General features: G+C 43.2%; 1 protein-coding gene across 4 annotated transcripts in view; it reads left to right on the top strand.

Annotated features, from left to right (window-relative positions):
• l1cama (L1 cell adhesion molecule, paralog a) overlaps positions 1-20,513 on the top strand; it is a 48,579-nt gene that overhangs the window by 2,020 nt on the left and 26,046 nt on the right. Inside the window, exon 1 of one of the 4 annotated variants that reach the window (XM_078170059.1) lies at positions 7,351-7,641. The exons of the other annotated variants lie outside the window; for them this stretch is intronic. The gene's annotated coding sequence lies outside the window, so the exon portion shown is untranslated. Of the gene's footprint in view, positions 1-7,350; positions 7,642-20,513 lie in introns of those variants that run through there. 4 annotated transcript variants of the gene reach the window in all.

Raw genomic sequence — 20,513 nt, 5'->3', positions numbered from 1 at the left:
AAACATACTGCACTGCACACATTCACACAATAGATCAAGATACAGCTGCTGCTGAAGAGGGCGTGTTGGAGTGAATGAGTGTGTGTATGTGTGTGTTTGTTTGTGTGTGTGTGTGCATCCTCTCCGTGGCAGCAATGCCCCAGAGACCCACTGCTGGTCACATTATCATACTATTTAATGCAGTGTGGGGTTTGTATGGCAGTGGCAGCCGGATCTCCTGGCGGTGGTTGGAGCTGCTAGAGTAGCAGGGATGTTGTTGTCGGCGTAGCAGGCTAGACTTGGAGTGTATGATTACCCTTGCTACAGTATGGCGCAGAATGTAATCTCCCCTTGGACACGGGCTGGTTAATTGAGCTGTTCCATCAAAGAGATGGATGGAAACGGGGATTTATGTGAGTAGAGAGGGACAGGAATCTGCAGTGAAAAGAGAGAGACAAGGCAGGGGAGGATGGTGTAAGCAACATAAAAAAGATAAAGGAGGTGGACTTCCTTTTGAAACGCAAAGCATCCTTTAATTCATGTTCACTGCTATAGGTACCGAAGAGAGTAGAGAGAGAGAGAAGGAGGGATCAAGTAGGATATAGAAAAGGGCAAGGTCATGAGGGAGGATGGGCAGTAGCAAAAGGAAGCATAGAAATAAAAGACGAAAAGATTACAAGGAGGATTCAGATTGTGGTTGACGAAGATAATGAGAGAAAAGGCCTGCAGTATGTGGTCAGATATTAATGCTTTTGCTCCATTAATTTTTACAGGATGATAATGTCAGAAACTGGCCTGTTTCCAAATGTCTTTAGTCCTGCAGTTGAGTGAAGAGCTGGTGTTGTGTAGGAGGAGATCTGCTCTCAATCTGCCAGTTAGGAGCAACTCCGGGAAAGAGCAGTGCTGCGCTGGCCCTTTGCTCCTAAGCCACCTGTTATTGCCTCAGGGTACTTTTGCCAGTCATGCTGCTCACCAAACACAGATACATCAACACACACAAACACATCTGTACAGGCACAACTTAGTCAACACACACAAACAAACGCCCTGCAAATACAAGCTGCAGAGATCCTGTTGCACTGCGCCAAATTAAAGATTCTCTAATGTTGCCTCCCTGGCCTGATTACTTAAGCGTCTGCCACTGATCAAAGAGCGCACTCGCCACTTTCTGGGGATTCAGCCATTAAAGCAGCGACGGGGTAAAATAAGGGTTAAGAGAGAGAAGTATCTTTTTGACTGAAGTGTCAACAATAACTGTTTCATCTCTGGTTTCCTTTTCATCCTCCTTTGAGAATAATAGTTGTAAAGTTACAAACTCACAAACACATTCAAAGGCTTGTGAGCGAGCTCTCTTGAGTTATCTCCCGGTGTGCGTGTGCCTTTTTGATGCCGTGCATGTGTGTGCGCGCACTCACATGTGCACCTTCAGAATGCTGTCAAGATGTAGAGTCAGTCCCCCTCCTCACCACTCCTGGTTGCAGCATGGAGGATGTTTGATTTAGGCTGTGCAGATGGGAGTCAGCCCACTGGGTGTCAAGTGGGGGATTGTGTAGACATGCTGTCGGGGTTTGGTGGAGAATACATTGTGGTGATTTAGGGAGCTAAGGGTCAGATGGATTGACAGGCCAGCCACGGGTAAATGATTATAGAGATTTGAGGAGGAGGGAAGCAACCCAGCAAAAGGGGAGAATGAAATTTGCAGAGGTGAAATGAGGCAGGCAGGGAGAGAAAAAAACCTAAAGATGGAAAGGATTGATTTAAAAGGCAGCAGGATGGTATGGAGATGGTGAAAAGATAAAAGCTGTTATGGAAGATGAGACAAATTGGAAGAAGACTGTCATGGCAATTTCTCTGAACCACCTTGTTCCAGTCATCATTTAAGACTCCCATTCTCTCTTCTTAGACAGCTGGAGCAAACCTTTCAACCTGGGTAATCCATTTTTCCTTTTACTGCGTCTGTATCTCTATTCTTCCCTCTGCTCTTACCCCCATGCAGTTCTTTGGTTTCACATGTCATATCAGTATTCATGCTGTGGTGGACAGAGAAGCCCACATCGGGGTCTTAATCAAAATAATGACTGAGGCTCCTGTTAGCCTTCCCAGAAAGAGGCTCTCAGACAAAGACTCATAAATCCGACCCTATTATACAATTGAACCTGTGATGGAGACTAGGGCACAAATAGAGGCGTCATGTATGGAAATGAATTTAATTTGGCAGAGTGAATTACCTTATTACAGCTCTCAGAAGTGATGGCATGAGAGAGGAGAAATTGTCGAATTCCCCTGGGTGACAAATGTGATATTGGCAGTTAAAATTACAAAACTGGGACCCCATAGTGGATATTACTTGAAACCGGCAGAGAAATTAATTACTGCCAAACAAATAATGAAATTGGAGGCCCCAGATATTGTTGAAAAATATCTTAAAATGAGGGAATAAAAAAATCACTTTTATTATGGTGCAAACAAATAATCTGTGAATTATAATTCCTTCAGTCTGCATTGTTTAAAATAAAGCGCCAGACTGAAAAGCAGCAAAGCAATAAATCTACACATAAGACTGAATACAAATTAGGGGAGATATGAAACTCTTAAGTCTGACCTTCCTCTTTGCCTTTATGATGCTGTCGCCGTCCTTTTTCTGTCTGATAAAATGATGTCTTTGTCTCAGCAAAACACAGAATTCCCCTCAGTGTCACTCCCATCTGCACCACAGTCAGCTCTATCAGAACGGCTTTATTGTCCACATCAGTAACTATAATTGGACTAAACTGACCCTCTGTCCAGTGTGTTTCCCAACTGCATCTATGAAGTGTTCTGTTGACTGTCAAAGAGCTTTCTCTGTGCATTTGCGTGCATGCGTGATTCACTATTAACAGTGGCCAGTGTGAGATGACCTCATGAATGCATTAACTATACATACAACAACAATGTTGGGTTATTGCCTTTCATTTGGGAGAGATAATGTCAAGTGTCTGATGGCCACATTGCTGTGAGATACAGTAAGTACCTCTAAGTTTCATGGCTTTAACTGAAAAAAAGTTGGTTATGTAACCTGCTACCTTTTCTGCCTTACAGAATATTATTAATGCTTTTATTTGGCCTGTCATTCTTTCCACTCTGAAGGTCTTCATCATTTAATTTGATACAGAAGCTTTTAGTTAATGCTCATGTTTTTCAAAATTTATGTAAGGATTTATAACTTATTTTAAAGAGTTCCAAATTTTTTTTATCAGATATTAAGTTACACACTGACTTAACCAAAAGAAGAAACTTAAATAAATCGAAATATGTCATCAGTATTGTTATGATTATTATAAAGGGCTTAGGTTTTGTTTCAACACCGGGGAGGGACACATATTAAGCAGTCTAAGTCTGGGGGTCCCACTAGAAATTTTGAGAAATCCCACATTTCATTTCCTGCATTCTGGTGAATTTTTACGCACTAATTTGTGAATTTTCTGCACAAATTAATGGTGTAAATGTCTAATTTTGTCGAAAATTTTGCCAAAAGTCCTCTGCTGCACATGTTCTAAATATTGAGGGGGACCCGTCCCCTGTGTCCCACCTGAAATCTACATCTGTGATCAGTAGTTAAGTAGTAGCAGCAGTAGCAGTAGTAGTAGTAGTAGCAATAGTACCAAAAGCCTCCACTTGTATAGTATATTTTATAGTTAGTTAGGTAAACAGCTTTTAGTTAGTCCAAACTACCTGCTCCCCTCGATCAAAATTTCTAAAGAATTAAAGTTGGTAAACCTGGCAATTTTCTGATTATCTATTGTGCTTTATGCAGTAAAAGTATAAACAAAATTATATGCTATTATATAATGCTATCTGTAAAGTTATTGTATGTGTTAGCTAATGTTATGTAAGGAGATAGCTTAGCTTGAACTACCTAGCTAGCCGGCTAATGTTGAATGAGAACCAAAGAAGTGTTTTAGCAGTTATCTTAGTGCTAAATTGAAATATTTTTGGATGAAAAATACTAATTGTTGGTTGTTAATATAAATGTAGTCCTGTTAGATATGTCCTTTCCCTCTTTTGCTATGAGAGAAATAAGTCCAGATGGACAGTGGGTTAAAAGTAGCCAAGTTATTGGTCAACAGCACCACCTAACCTCCATTATGTTGCCTTCGGGTGCTTTTGGAAATTCCATATAGCAAATTTAGAGCTTGTAAATAAGGTAATAATATTATTAGGGACAATATGAGAGATAACTGTGGCCATATTGTGATACTTTGGGGAAATATTGTACCAGTCTGGCTTGGATTACATTGTGCAGGCTGTTTATTGAGGGGACATGACAGCATTGGTTTACTAATTTATTGATTTGTTGCCGAGAGGCCGGCTGCATTTTTAATGAAACTTGGGGGCATGATGTATCTGTAGGATCAGAGCTGGAGGATACTTTAGCACTGTTACTTTTCACAAAGTTACATCACACAGCTCTGCTAAAACTTTTTTCTTTCCATTACTGTTGGAATTTATTCTTCACCTGTGTTCAGATTCCCCTTTATGATGTTTCTCAATGTCCTTGGCATGACTTTCATTCTTGCAGTTTTTTTTTCTTTGCCAGTACTTAAGCTTAGCGAAAACTGGTTAGACTGACTGTGGAAAGGCAGTGTTCGGCCACCATTCATACCTACAGATGCCTCTCTTGTACAAATAGTATTTGACAGTCATGACTGAATGTGTTGAGGCTGAAAGTCACTGTTCTCCTGAAGGACATTTACGTTCTGGCAGTGAGTCATCATCACCGTCAAGTAGCTGACTTCTGTTTGCTCCCTAAAAGGCTGGACTAGATTGCGACATTGAGGTTTATGCTGGAGAATATCTAGTCATCAGAAGCACACCCACAAGTTCACTGATCAAGGTTGTGCTCCCTCGAACTTGATGTGTTGCCGCTAAGAGACGCAGAGTCATGAGTGCAAACATATAACCACTGTGTTTTTTGTAGCATTGGAGTTGAATGTGCTTGACATTGAGTGGCACGCATCATTTTCTCACCTATGAAACACATTTGTGGTTCGAAGGTGTTCTGCAGCTTCCTAAAGGCTTGTTTATTTGGAGTGTTTACGTTTAAGTACATTGATTTTGTTTCACTTGTCTCCTCTCAATTCTATACCTACACTTCATTTGAATTAACCCTAACCGAAATAGATGGGGCATGAAACATGAGCATCCACTTGAACAGACACAGTGGCCTCAAGTGCTGCAGGTGATGCAAAGCAAACAGGCTGTCTGGTTTTGTCTCCTCCGCATGTCTCGGTGATGTTGTGACTGTAGTTTCTCGCGGGCCCTTTATCTGCTGTGTCAGCCATGATATATTCATTAGGGTTGGATTACAGAGGGTGGGAGGGGATCAGGTTTTGAGTGGGTTGTAATCCCTATACACTGGCCTAATTTAATCTCACCTACTGTGCCATCCTATTACACACTACACCCACCACATGCATGCAGGCAGATGCTGGCTGGAGAATAGCGGATGAGGGGCAGGCAAGGTTAAAACAGGGTAATGTCAGACAAGAGGCGTGGAGACAAAGAGGGAGGATTGTAAGAAAACAGCTACAGAGAAGGGGAATTGATTATGAGCAGCAGGAGAGAGATTCAAGTACAGGAAATGTCAAGGAGTAAAGAAATGTCAGAGACAAAAGTGAAGACAGATAGGATTTAGAGAGGTGTGCTCTCTGAGCCTGCTTTCATGAGGAACAACCGTCGTGTTGCTTCTTTCCCCTCTAAGTGGGCGGCCTCGTCTTTCAGAATGCTCAAGAGGACATTTCTCGCATGTCTCTCATGTCTTATACATGCATAGAATATAAATGCAAGAAACTGTGAATCTCTTAAATATCACAAGTTGTTTTATTCTTTTGGTGTTGTAGCCTGTATTGAGAGCAGAGGCAGGACCAAGTCATTGTTTTGCAAGTCACAAGTAAGTACATTCAAGTCCCAAGACAAAACAGGCAAGTCATGATTCAGGTCCTAAGTCAAAACTGACAAGTCCAAAGTCATGAACTTTGAGTTTTGAGTCCTAAACACACTCTAACAACAAAGTAGTAGTAATATATTAAGTACAAGAGAACATGTATGCTTTTTTAAAAGTTTTACTTATTTTTAAAATAAGTTGTTGCATCTCAGCTGTAGTTTTTTATGTGAACAAAATTATCTTTGGTATCATTTGTTCCCACTGGTACTCAGTAAGGTAACACAAGTTCTTCGTCGTTCTCTCCTGCAACTTGACTGGATGCTGTTGGATTGGTTCAAACAAAATTAATCTTGGGAATTAAGTGTCAACTTGATGGGAATGAATAGCATTAATTAGTCCCTCCAGGATGTTGCGATTATTATGATCACAACACTTAATGCAAATTTTATGATTTACAACGAGTAAAGTCTCATCTCATTGTAGAGTTGAGAGAGCAGTGTAATGATTTGCTGCCCCCCTGTCTCTGTTTATTATGAGGCTACTTAGCTTACTGCTGCTGAACCGGAGCTCTGTGCCTGGGACAAACACACACACACACACACACACACACAGACACACACACACAGTGACAGGGCTAACTGTTAGCATCACAATGCAAATGTAACCCAACGTTTATTAACAGGTTAAACGACAGAATTGAGCCGTTTTGATGTCTGTGTGAGATCAGCAGCTGGGTGTCGGATGTTAACCGCTGCTGCAGGGCCTCTGCTCAAGCAGCATAATATGAGGAGTATGAATGAGATGTATTTCATTAGTCTGTGGCTTCCATCACACTTATTCACTGTTATTGGGTTGAAAACAAAAAAAAAAACATATTTCAGTTTGTAAACCTGTCCAGTGTTCCTTCTGCTTAGTATATTTTGGGATGCCTCTCCATCTCATTATATTTATTCATCCAAGTTGCAAATAATTTGCATGTCAGGGAGACTTTACACAGTTGAGTAATGGTTTATATAAACTCCTCTGCTGTTTTCTTTACCATTTATGACCTATATTCCTCTCATCATCACTCCTTATCTGTTCACAGCCAAAAAAAAATCAGGCCATGCTAACCTGCTGCACACTCCGTGCACCAGTATCCACCTGAAGAGGAGTCTGTGAATCTGTTCTTGTTAGCCTCTTCTGAATGCAGACTTTTAAATCAGGTTGGTGTTGGAGTTGTTTGAGTTTGCTCCCTGAATTGATCAGGGGTAATTGGGCATGGCGCTACAGAGAGCCTTGCACAGTGCCCGAGCTGCAATAATGAGCCTCTATATTTAGCTATAAAACTGTCTGTTTACATCAGCCATCATGCTCTGTTGCACAGCGGGGAAGATTGAGCAATTGTGTTTTTGTGGCCAAACTTGCAGGGCGCACTTTAGTGTGGCAATTTTTGTAAATCATTTGTTGAAATCTGTGCCGGAGAGAGGACTGACTGATGTAGCAAGAAGCGATAAGGAGGCATGGGGTGAGGCTTCTTGTTAATACGAGGGAAAGATAAAAGGCGAAATCCCCCAGAGGAAACACAGGAGCAACAAGAAGGGAAGATAGATTTATTCAGGGGTGCAGATGTCACATCGGGCGAAGGCGGGAGATGAAGAGAGAAAAGACGAAGAGCAGAAAACAAACCACATGGAGATAAAGAGAGAAACAGGAGAGACTAGGCAGAGGGCCCGGACATTGTTAACGAGCTTAACGAGGTAATTATACACATAAGCAAAGACCTCATCCTCCAGGCCTTACACGGCTGGGTGGGGCAGGGGAAGCAGGAGAGAAGGTAGAATACTGGGAGAGAAAGAAAGCACGTTTATTATCAGTAACCTTTTAATAATGTTGATTGCACCATTAAAGTGTGATCCTGCTCAGGGGGATGAGCAGGAAGTGTGAGAGTGTGGAGCTTAAGATAGGAGGTGTGTTTGCAGTTCTGTAACAAAAGCTCACAAGAGAGAAGGTGTCTTTATTTAGCTTCGTACAAGGTTTCTTTATAAGTTTAAAAAGCACTGAATTCATGAATATAAAGATGAGGCCTTTATTGGTATTACAATGTCTTAAAACAGCCTCTCAGAAGTCTTGAAAATGCAGACATGGGAAGTAGGTAGTTTTATGAATCTTTTTCTTCTGACATTGTATTGTAAAATCTCAAAATAACTGATAATATCTCTTTAAAAAAAAATAAAATACGAAATGCCTCTCACATTAACATCATGCAGCTCAGGATAACAGCACTAACCAGGGTGGGATACTCAGAATAGAGGATCTGTTATCTGCTAGCTAGCTGTCACTGTACCCTGGAGTGCAAATTTAACGTAAATTGGCTATTTAACCAATATATTGGAGCATGGCTGAAGCTAGTCCAAGGAAATGCAAACCATTCTCTGTGTATTTAATGCAAAAAGTTTTTCAAATATGACGCACAGGGAATCAGTGCACTAGATGCAGAGTGAAAAACGTATAATCGCCAAGAACAACTGCCCTCGTCTCCACCACACTACAAAGAGTCAGTTACAATTAAAATTGGACAAAATCGACCCTAAATCTGAGTAATTCATTTTTTTCCCTTTTAATTGTTATTAATGTAAAAATTGATCTTAACTTTCCCCTCAGTGGCGTTAAAAAAGGTCTTTAAAGTCTTAAATCTAACTTGCCTTAAGCTGTAGGAACCCTGTCATATCGCGCTTGCAAGCAGCCGCAATACCATCAACAGTCACAGAGAGCTGCTCACAAGAACGACCAGTGGTGCTGTAACCCTGCTTTCTTGTTTGGTAGTGCTTTTCAGTCCCTCTGGCTTGTGGGTAATAAGCAGGCAACAATTTCTTTGTGTTTTCTTCTTTAGTCCACACCACAGTACGACAAGACAGCTTAAATCCAGCTTCTCCTTTTATCTCAACTGAAGTGCATGTTAACGTGAATCTGTAACACTAACTCCTGTCCCCTGCAAAACAATGTCAGGTAGGAGCTACAGATACTCTTACTCGTACTTGAGGCTAGGGATGTGAAATAGCAACTTAAAGGTGCACATAGAATATATATTCAAATGATAATGGAATAATTACTGTATGTTATACAGATTAGTTAGTTAGTAGCAGTTTATTTCGAACATGTAAGTAGCAAATAAACAAAATAATCATGCAGTGGTAACTAAGAAGGTAACTAAGAAAAACATATAATGATTTGATTTGCATGTCCAAAAAGGAGTGGGAGGAAGTACAACCTTATTTATCCCCACCCCTTCTCCATAAATTAATAATAGTCAATTATGTAGCTCCCCATCAGTATAAAGCTGTATAATTAATTCTGTGAGACCTATTCATATAAGTTAAATAAATTACCAACAATATTTGTCTTACAGCAAGATTATAATTACAAAAATCTCATCTTTAATTATGCAGAATAACTCTGTAAGTCCAAAAAAACAATGTGGAATCGCTCCTGCTAAAATATATATCTTTCCACAGCATTCTGCAACAACATGAAAATAAAAAATCACGAAAATAAAATCATCATAAAATAACCCAAAAATATAATGTTCACAGCTTCTAAGGTTACAGTATCTTCTCAGCACACAGAGGGTAGCTATACCTCATCCTCACTGGCACTTTATCAACACTTGATTCTAAAACAAGTGACACGATTCCTAGTGGAAAACATCTAAATCCCAAAGTACATCGCCACGTATTTGTTTACAATCTCTCTGCACATTGTGTTTACACAACCTAATCTAATGTCAGAGAGTACAAAGTACACTCACACACCACCAGACAGTTTTACTTACACATCAAATAATTATAAGTGAATCTTAATTAAGTGAAATTTAATTATTCCATTACAGAGGACAGTGTGGGAAGATAAAGAGAGGAGGATACAGGGAGCAGAACTGGATGGGAGCGTAAAGGACAGAGATCCTGTAGCGATTAAAATGTCAGCGCGTGCAGAGGCAGATGCACACCTGCCAGGCGCACACACACACACACACACACACACACACATATAGCTCACTTGCATTATCTCAGGCTGTGTACAGAGTGACTCTGTGACACTAACTAAATCCGGAACACAGCCCCAAACACAAATAGTAGAACTGCCTGCTATAAAATCAGCATGTGTTCAGTTGGGATGACTACATGGGTACCATATATCTTCCATTTTATACGTACTCATAACTTTTCCGCTTGTTCCCTCCCTGCATGCCCTCCGTCTTTCCATCTCTCCTCCCGTTTCTCCTCCAACCAGAAGTCCAGACAGTCTGTGTTTTATTTATGACAGTGTAGTGAACACTGCTTTGACCAGCCCGTGGTTCAGAGGGGGACAAACAATCCAACAGTAAACGTTAGTGACAGGGCTGTTACTTGCCGAGTGGCCGTCATACACTCTGTTCCCCGTGTCTCAGCCCCTCAGCCATGCCTGCGGGGCCCCTCCGCCTCCACAAGTGTCAGAAAAGCTGGTTTCTCCTTTCACTTCGTATAAAGAGAAAAGACTATGAAGGTGTTTGAGAAATGTTGTCATGCAAAAGCTGTGTTTGTTTGGCTAGTGCTCCCTGGCAGGAGTTGCTGACGTGCTGTGTGGGTGTCCTATATAGGAAGCAGCACGATCAGCATGTTTTAAGCCATGCTATCATGGGGTGGAGATGATTTAGATATCTGCCGCTATAGCAGGGGATTTAGTGTACTAGAATATTGCCACTGGTCTATTTTCTCCATGAGAAGGTGTGTTATGTTGCTCATATATTTGACTGCGGGAACACACACGAGAGTATCAACAGCTGGCCGCGAGCATCTTTGTTTTGTGTGTGTCTACAGTATAGATGTGGATTGTCAGACCTTGTTGGCCTAACTCTCTATGAAAAGCTCATCAACTGGTTGTTACGCTGCAGGGAAAGGTCACCGCATCTTCCTCTGCATGCCTCTGGCCTCTCTCTGTGTTTCTATCTGTTTTTCTCTCCTTCTGTCTCACTGGAATTGGGGCCGAACCCTCTCTGTCATCTCTCATAACTGAAGCAAAACGGGAGGAAAAGAGAGATGAGAGAGTGCGGTGGAGTTGTGGGCACAGCTGGGGCTTCGGTGTACGGGGCAATACCCTAGGAGGAAGAGGAGGGGGGAAAGAAAAGATGATGCAGGAGGAGGGGGAGCGAGGAAGGAGAGGCGCAGTGAAGCTCTGCAAAACAATATAAATATAGAAAGTAGATGAAACAGCTTCCTCATATTTTTTTTTTGCTTATTCACTCTGGCTGCCTCCGTGAATAGATAATATAAAGCCAGATATACTTGTCACTCCCTTTAACCGTCTGACAGGAGATGACGCGCACACACAGATGCAAACACAGGCGGTGTGGAACAGGTTGTGTGTTTACTCTTTCATATTGCGCCTTGCTGAAAATTGCTGCGCGATCCGGAAAATGTCACGTCCTTGATCTCTTTGCACCACTACACACTGGTGCGTAGAGGGGCTGGAGACGTGGGGAGGGGGATTTGCAGAGACAGGGGTCTGCGTGCCTCAGATAACACTGCAGCCTTTGATGGGGCTTGGCCCTCCTCTGTTGGAGAGCGCAAGCCGCTCCGCCTCAAATAGATCTCCGCTGCGGACTCCATTGATAATGATTGGATTTAGTTACAGAGCAGAAATGGTTCGCTGATGATAATGATAACAGATGCGATTGGAGTTAGTCAGCCACTTAGGGCCGAGGGATTGTATCGATGCCGTGCCAGCCTGCAAATTTCCCCTCAGACTGGACGGTCTCTCTCAGGCTTGATAAAAGTTGATGGCAGAGGTTGATAGAATGCTACCTGTAATTGCATTGTGTATGATGTTGGCTGGAAGGTTGTAATGAAGATGTAGTGCAGCACAGATGGAAGACAGTGTTCCATAAGCTGCTTCCTATAGGGAAGGGGAAGAAGACTGGGAAGGAGGGGTGAGGTAAAGGAGTTCACGGAGAGGAAAAGGGGAGTTTCATACTGATATAAGGAGCGAGAGACAATCAGCAGGGAGCAGAGAATAGAGAACAGAAGCAAAAGAGATAGAGGAGCGCAAATAACAGACAGACTTTCAGAAAAGACGACAGTCAGGATGGAGGAACTCTTTCAAGTGTGGGTAGCGTGTAGACATAACAGGGGAGCTGGAGAAAGCCAGAGATGGGGAGAGAGCAAGAGATGGAGACATGGGAGACAGGAGATGAAGGTACAGAGTATAAAGTACAGATAGATGAGAGAGAGAAAGAGAGGTAGAGAGAGAGAGAGAGAGAGAGCGTAAGGGGGGATGGGGTGAGGAGGATGAACACAGGAGGGGGAGGGGAGAGAAATATTTTCTGTGTTCGGCGGAGCTGGAGTCAGGAGGTTGTCATGGTGATAGCGGGGTGAGAACAGGAAAGGGAGGCAGGGGTATTGACACCTTGCCCAAGATACTGCATACCCAAACACACACACACACACACATGGACACAAACAAAATGACTCATGCGCAACAATACTGACCTGTCACATCCTAAGTAAACACACTCACACTTTCTCACACAAACCCACAAGCGTACGCACAGGTGGTGCCTACAAATAGGCTGAGACCATGTATGAGGCTCAGGAGCCATATCACCATGCAAACTCTTTTTCCCATGTCTCTCTGCTGTCTTTTATCCTCACACAGCCCCATTTGAATGGCAGGCAAATCCCTTTAAACTGACTTGTCTTACCAGACAATTACCTAAACCAACCCTCAGTCTGCTGCTGCTGTGTGTGTGTGTGTGTGTGTGTGTGTGTGTGTGTGTGTGTGTGTGTGTGTGTGTGTGTGTGTGTGTGTGTGAGTGAGAGAGAAACTTCACATATCTGAGCGTTGCTGTTTTCCTGTGTGTGTTGATGACACAGAGAGATGAGAGAGGCAGAAACAAGCTGATGTAGAGACAAGCAGCAGCTCCACTGGGGCATGGTTTTCTAAGCCACTGCACACACTTATATAATAATAATTTGTATTTGTATATTGATTTTTTTTTTAAACACAGAACTTGTACAGAACAAAACTGCAGGAAAATAGCACATCTCCAAACTGCAGTTCTTGCTAAAAGAAATGTGAAGCACTAAATCACTTCCTTGCATCAGAGGAGTGTTCAGAACAGCAGCTGTCAAGGTTTATATAAACATATTGCAGATCCATTATCCTGACCTGTTAGTAGAGAGCGTTTTTATGGAGAATAGCAATTTACTTAACTTCACTGATGTTAGAAGTTCTGCAGGTCTGATTGAAAATATCTTAAATCCACACAGATAAATCTGAAAGATTGACTTGTCATTGCTGCGTGGCGAGAGACGGCGAAGCATAAAAGAAATACAGCAAAGTGCAAACACAGCAGGAAAGAAAAAAAGATTTCCAACTCGAACAACAAACAAATCAATAAAATTGCTCACTCAGAATGTTAGCACTTATATAAAATGTGTTTTTAGCTGCGTCCTAACAGAAGACAGAGTTCTGGAAGGTGGAGGCTGGTTGGATAAATTGCCCCACACTTTATGAGACTGTGATCCTTTTTAATATTTTAGTCCGGACTTTGGAGACAAGACTGTTTGAAGAGAGATGCAATATCTGTTATTTCCACTTAAGTCCTCTTGTTTCCTTCTCATCCATACACACACCATCACCCTCTTGTCTTTCTACTCTGATTCCACTCGATAGACATTTACTAGCTGTTTAGGGGCGTTGCAGCTCCTGCCTCATCCCCAGAAGACCTTGTATTTGATTAGATGAGAAGCACTTAAGGGGAAGTGCTGCTTTTGCAAGTTTTAACAAAGTTAATGGGATTGGCAAGAAGCTGTTGTTTGACCTGGTTAATCATTTTGAAGATGCGAATCAACTTGGTAAGCTGTTTTCTTAAAACTGTGTCTCCTCTTCCTCTTCTGTGGTCAGTTAACTTGTGATGTCTGAGTGGTTGTGCTCGTTCTGGTCCAACTGCCTTGGTTTGCTTTTGTTGTAAAGAATTTGCAAATGTTTATGTTTCTCTCTTTTGCATTGCACTGATTAATACAACAGCTGTGGCTGTGTGTGGGTTTGTACCATCTGTGCCTGGGTACAAGCATGTCTGATGTTTTCATTCACAGACTTTATGTAATTTCATGTGTGACTTCTTCATGTCCCCACAAGCCCAGCATCAGGCTGGGAAAAAAAATTCAGCTGCTTTACCACAGTCGTTGAGCCACTGGGGCCCGTCCATGCAAATGTGTTAGCATAGCACTATGTGTGACCTTGCCCTGCCCGCAGCTCATTTCCCTGAAGTGGTGGAAAAGACAGGATTACATCCAACCTAAGGAGACCATGACAAATGTTTCTGGCAACGTCTAAATCTTAGCAATGAGCTGTCTGTGGGGAAGCTCAGGGCTAAAAATTACCTTACTGAAATATTGTAAAAACTACATACCTCTTGTTAGGAACCCGAGACACAGAAATTTCTTTAAAACAAAGACATGCCACAAATTTACATCAGGCAAATTAGATTTTTTTTGTTTTGCTTTTCCAAGAGTGCTTTTTTTCTCTGAGACGCATAGATCTCAACCTGTTGTGATGGAGGTCGTGGGTCACGTATACACACCCCGCCCCTCTCTTCAGGGTGTGGCGTGCTGATTCTCCCAGTGGAGGCGGCCACGTGTCCTTGCGTGTCACACAAGTCGCTGGCAGCTGAGTCCTCCAGCGCTATATGGGCCACTTATCACCTGACCCGAGGGACCACTCCCTCCTCCTCCTCCTCCCTGTCTGCCGAATGACTGACTACACAGCCCCTCCTCAGACAACAACCTGCATCAGCCAACACAAACCTACCCCCACCTGCACACTTGATGCAGCCCAGATGAACACACACAAGGGCACACATATGCTCTCATTCACACCTGAGGCTCATCAGATAACCTCAGCACTACAGCCTTCTCTTAGAGGCTCACGCAGCTTTCTCTTCTGCTGCTTTATGCTGTATTTATGCAGAGCTGACTTGAATAACAATGAGGTCTATATGGAAAACAAGTCATGTAAATGCTTATGTTTAGTGTCCTTACATATATGTCATGGTATAGTTATTCAAGCATGTGCTTATAGCGTATTTCCCTCTTGTGCTGTTGCATGCTGTTTGTGTTGTTGGAGCTGTTTTGTCGTCTCCAACCGCGTTAAGCTGCTGCATCTGGTTTCAGGGCTAACACTGATAGATGCTGTACTGATGTCAGCTTCTTTTTACTACCCCGCCTGGCTCCAGTTTGATCCCCAAAGGCTTCAGTAGCGCACACACACATACACACACTTACACATATATAAAATCTCCCTTTCACCCGTCTGATCTCCCTCTAATTTTTCTCTCCAAGGGATGAATAGCTGCGCACAAACACGACTAGTGAAGGATCTCCACTGAGCTTCACTTCACACATGTCGTCACAAAGGTAGAGAAAAGAAAAGAAAGTGGCAGTGAAGGTCAAAATGCACGCAAAATAAAAAACACAAGTGAGGCCGTTGGCTCCAGAGGAACGGGAGAAAAGGGGAGAGGCTGACTGTGAGAGATAAAGAGAGGGAGAATGCACAGACTGTAGGAGGCATAAAAGGAAGCGGGGAGGGGAAACAGAAGGTCACTCCTAATAGCTCTTCCACATAATTACATAATGTCATAATTGCCCTTATTTACTCAAACTAACTCCATTAACTACTACAGTATGAACACTAAAGCATTCCGCCACAAAAAAGTATCGTCATAAGCTTTATGTTCGTCATCGCATGTTCCTACTGCACGCAGAGTGCATAACAATGTGCCTCTGAGGATGTGTGGTTGCATGGGGGGTGCTTGTATGCATCGCATCTTATATCTTCTGCATGACACGGAGGGTGTGTCCGTAATTACCGCGCTTTGTTGCTGCGGGCACTGAATCTAACTGATGCTGCTAATGAAGCAAATGACGCCCACAGGCAGCAGTGTAAGGAGACTTTACGCTTGTGTGTGTGTGTGTGTGTGTGTGTGTGTGTGTGTGTGAGAATACAAATGTTTCTTACTTAGTGTACAAAAACAATTTGTTTCTTTGTTTTCTGTGTTATTTTTCCAATGAGACAAACAGTGTGTTTTCTTTCCATATTTGCTGAGATTACAGGTGAATTGAAAGGAAATGAAAAAAAAAAAAGATTCAATATGGCAGCACTGCCCACATGTTGCACCCATTTAACCCAAACAGAAATCTGGAGTCATGATTTTATCTACCCAAACACACAACCCTTCCATTGTGCTCCTTTCTGCTTATTTTTCCCTTTTGTTCATTGATACCATACATCTCCATTTCCTGTGACTAAATGACTGACAGGCAAGGCATAAGCAAATTACCTTATCAGTTGTGGACATAAGTGCGCCACAGCTAACATGCTAGAAGCAGAGCGAGAGCTAGAGGCAGCACTCCATCTGCAAGACCAGCTCCATTAGCTGACAAGAGAGATTAGCTGACCTGCTGACACACAGGCCGATCTCCACTGATACCCACTGCAACACACACATGGACTCACGTGCACACAAACACACACATGCAGGAAATCTGATACACTATTACATTAGGGGTAACACCCCTGTTTTTGATCGTTACAGAGCTTTTACTGGTCAGTGATCCCATAACCAGATCTCTCTCTTTTCACATCTGTCAGTCACACTTTTTTCTTCATGTTCTTTCCATCCCACCTCTTCCTCTCTTTGTTTTTATCTCCTATGAATTTTTCAGATTTTTTGTTGTTGACTTTGTCGTCAGTCCCCCCTTTGATCTCCCGCCATTGTTGCCCTTCTTTCTCTTTGTCAGTTTTTCGCCCTCCATCCCGCCTTCCCTCCATCCACCTCACCTCTCTTTCTCCAGCCCTCACGGATGTCTTAATGAGTCCACTCCCTTCTACTTCAATTATTCACCACTTCTTTTATTCTACCATTCCCATTGTGTCTTAAGGGGAAAAACATCAATAAATAAATCAGAGGTAGCTCCTTTTGTAGTCTTGGCAATAGGACGGATGATGGTGTGCATGTTTATTGTTGCACACGGGAGAGAAAGGGCAGGAGGCTAGAGATTTGTAGAGAACTTTGGGAATCTTGTACTTCTGTTTTGTACTTTAGCTTTCAGTTGGATGAGTTTGTAAATGATTTCACCTTATAAATGTTTGAGTAACTTATACACATTCTGCCAAGTCGGGGTGTTATGTGTGTCCACATGTCTGTTTAAGTATGTGCACATACTGTAGTATCGATGTAAAGACATCCGGTATTTGTACTTACACATCGAGGTGTGTGAATGCATATGTGTGTTTGAGGGACGGCCTGTCAGTGTGCGGCAGTAAACGAGTGAGCGTGTGTACGTGCGTGCGCATACGTAAGTGATACCGCAAACCCGTTAGTGTCCATGTGTGTGAATAACTGAATTTGTATGTACAAGGGGGGATGCTGTGTGGAGACCCTGTTGTCATGGCAACCAGGATAGAGAGAGTGAGAGTGGGCGGTTGCCCTCACGGCTCCTCTGACAACCTTTATTTTCTCCAGCTTTGTGTCACTCCAATATTAACCCCTAACCCTTGACAGAGCGAAGGCGGGGTGGGGGGTGAGGTGGTGGTTTTCAAAAGCGGTGCACGAGTTTGGAAAACGAGGGAAATATGGCGTGCATTTTATCACCGCATTTGACACTAGTGGGAGTAGTAAAGTATCTAACGGCCAAGCTTATGCTAATAGTAGTATTGATAAATGTGCTGTCTGTGTACCCTGATTCCAGATAAGCTGTAGCTCTGCAGCTTTTTTCTTTTGCGCTGGTAAATTTCCATTTGTAGTTGACCATGGATCATCGGTCTTCAAACACATGTTACTTGGCCTTTTAAACAAAGAGTACCAGCATGAGGGAGATATTGGTTTCCCTCTGTGCTGTAAAGCCCCTTTTTCCATTAAAGTTGCAAATACTGAATTAATTAGCCGCCTATTGTCCAAGCCAGAGTGCTACCGCAGCAGTTTATTAAATTGATGGAGAGAAAAGGCGTTGAATACAGTGAGAGGAGAAAGAGAGAAGAGGAAGAGGGACTAGGAAATGTACTGTGAAAAGTGATCGGAGGGGAATTGAAGAAAGCTTTTAGTGTCAGCTACCAGGGGGGTTGAGGGAGGAGAAGAAGAAGACTGATAAAAAGGTGACAGGAAAATGGGCACTCATCGTTCTTGGACGGTTCCTATTATAGGGGCTTGGCTCTTAAGTAGAAAACGTGAGGATGGCTTATAAGAAATGCAATTTTCACTGCAATGAATGATGAAAGACATGTCTGCGTTACCCTGTGAATTGTTGAGCAGAGCAGAAACAGGTAGCCAGCCAGTATTATTTCACATGATTTGTGGTATTTTTCTGCTGTAGCGACAAAGCGGGTGTGAGACTTGTCTCACTGCAACAGGCTCATGCATTAAGTATGACCCTGCCAGAGAGAGGACGTGGGGAGGGAGAGGAGGAGAGAATCAGACAGCCTCACCAATGACGCCAGGTATAGATGGACAGCATCAGTCTGGGACCAAACCAAATGTATGGCGAGGGTGTGGATGAATTATGAATTTGGGTGAATTTAGGGCAAATTGTGCCGACAGGAAGGAGATTTCTATGAATAATTCACTCCGTAGGGGGCCTGATCATCTACCCCCCACCAGCATCACCTTGTTCCTCAGACCCCCTCTCCTCACCTCTACTATCTATCTATTGACCCTTATAATCTCTCACTGCCTTTCTCCTGTAATGCCTCTCAGTCCATTTTTTCTTAGTGAGTTCTCCCTTTGTTAATGTCTAAATGACTCCATCTTCGGCCTGTCCCTCTGTCTGTCTCTTTTCAGCCCGATGTTTCTTCAGACAGACGAACCCTGGGGGAAGAGTAGGGGGTAAAGGGGGGCATGTATTCATTTATTTTTCTCCCCCCCCTCCTTCCGTCCCGCATCCTCTCCCCCTACACATCTTCACAGCTGGAGGTAGTTAATATTTAAAAGCAAGGCATGACAGGACGCGAGACCTGCACACATGTTTGAACATGCACACACACACGGATCCAGTAGAGCAACACATCTGATTAAAGTGCTGAGAAGCTTTCAGAATTGATATTTGCATGACTCACTGTGTTGAGAGAAAATATACCAGGCTACATTCATCAACATCCCAGCTCCTCACAGGGATACGTGAGGATATGAAGCAAACAGTAAAAGTCTCTCATGTACATGTGGGCGGTTGGCACGGTGGGGATTAGAAGATGTGTGAAACTTAGAACATGATTTGACTCTTGAGGTTTGATCTTGTGTGTGTTGCTGCCCCCTCCTCCACTGATAAGACAGCCTGTTCAGCACTGGAAAGTCCTTGGCAACACCCAACATGTCTGCTTAATGCTAATTACTACATTTTGCAGAGGAAGGAAGGGTGCAATTTTCTATCTCATGGATGACAAGGGGGGTACACACCACAATGGTGTACTGCAATTAGATTATATTAATGATAGCAGTACTAACAGCACACACATTTGTGTTTTTGTAAGCAAAACGCCTCAAAGCATGAATTCATGAATAATTGAAGGAGTTGCAAAATTGACTTGGTCGATTTGGCTCGTTTGATACATGGCCTGTTGGCGGCTAATTTTCTGCAGTCAGGCTTTCTTATGGAAAAAACGACCACGCCCTCAAATCTCAACACAGCACTGCTCGCTCCACAATCTCCCCGTGATTGAACAACTTCTGATGGTGCCCGTTGACATCCCAGTGGTGATAATAGTTTTTAAAAGCACTCAGAAACACTGTGGCAGGTCATCTCAGCCCAGCTGCAAGCAGCCATCCCAGGCGTGACCTTTGACCCTGTCCAATGAAGCAGGTAACAGGGCTGGGATTGGATCGCTGACAGCTGCACAGCGGACACCCTGAAGATGTGAAATCAGGCATCTGCTTCGATGTCAGTGACTCTCGCCCCTGTGATAATGGAGCTCCAGGAGACTCCATGCCGTGCACACAGCTCGGAAGTGTGTGTGTGTGTGTGTGTGTGTGTGTGTGTTTGTGTGTGTGTTTGGGTGTGTGTCAGGCCACATCAGTCTGTACTATCAGCATGTTTGGGTGGCTGGGTTAGCCTCATTACGTGGCTACCTCCCATGCGACACTCTCCCTCACTCTTTCTGTCTGTCTCAGCCTCACTGTTTCACTCACAGTCGCTCCTTTATACTCCCCTCCCAACCCATTATAGTGTTCCCCTTTACTGCTCCTACTCACCATGACTGGAATATTCTTTGGCAAGGTCCACCTCCTGACTGGAGCCCACTGGACCATGCCCTTTTATCAGTCAGATTTTTTTCTGTCAGACCACTCGAGGTGTGTGTGTGTGTGTCTGTCTGTCTGCCTTCCTTTCTGTTGGTCTATCCATGCATTGCAAGCTTCTTTGAATGTGTTACTCCCCATGATTGTGTCTCTGAGTGTGTGTGTGCACACGCAACACACTCCCTTGGTGAATGGTGATTGGCGGCATGACAAGCGACAGCGCGCCACGCCATTAATCAGTCCTGCTTTGCTTCACTCGGCTCTCGCTCACCATCTCTTTGGAGGGGGCACTGATGGGCAAGCTCCCACCTT

This window comes from Epinephelus lanceolatus, chromosome 8 (genome assembly GCF_041903045.1).
Source record: "Epinephelus lanceolatus isolate andai-2023 chromosome 8, ASM4190304v1, whole genome shotgun sequence".
Taxonomy (NCBI): domain Eukaryota; kingdom Metazoa; phylum Chordata; class Actinopteri; order Perciformes; family Serranidae; genus Epinephelus; species Epinephelus lanceolatus.
The sequence above is the reverse complement of the archived record's forward strand: the minus strand, read 5'-3'. Positions and strand labels throughout refer to the sequence as shown.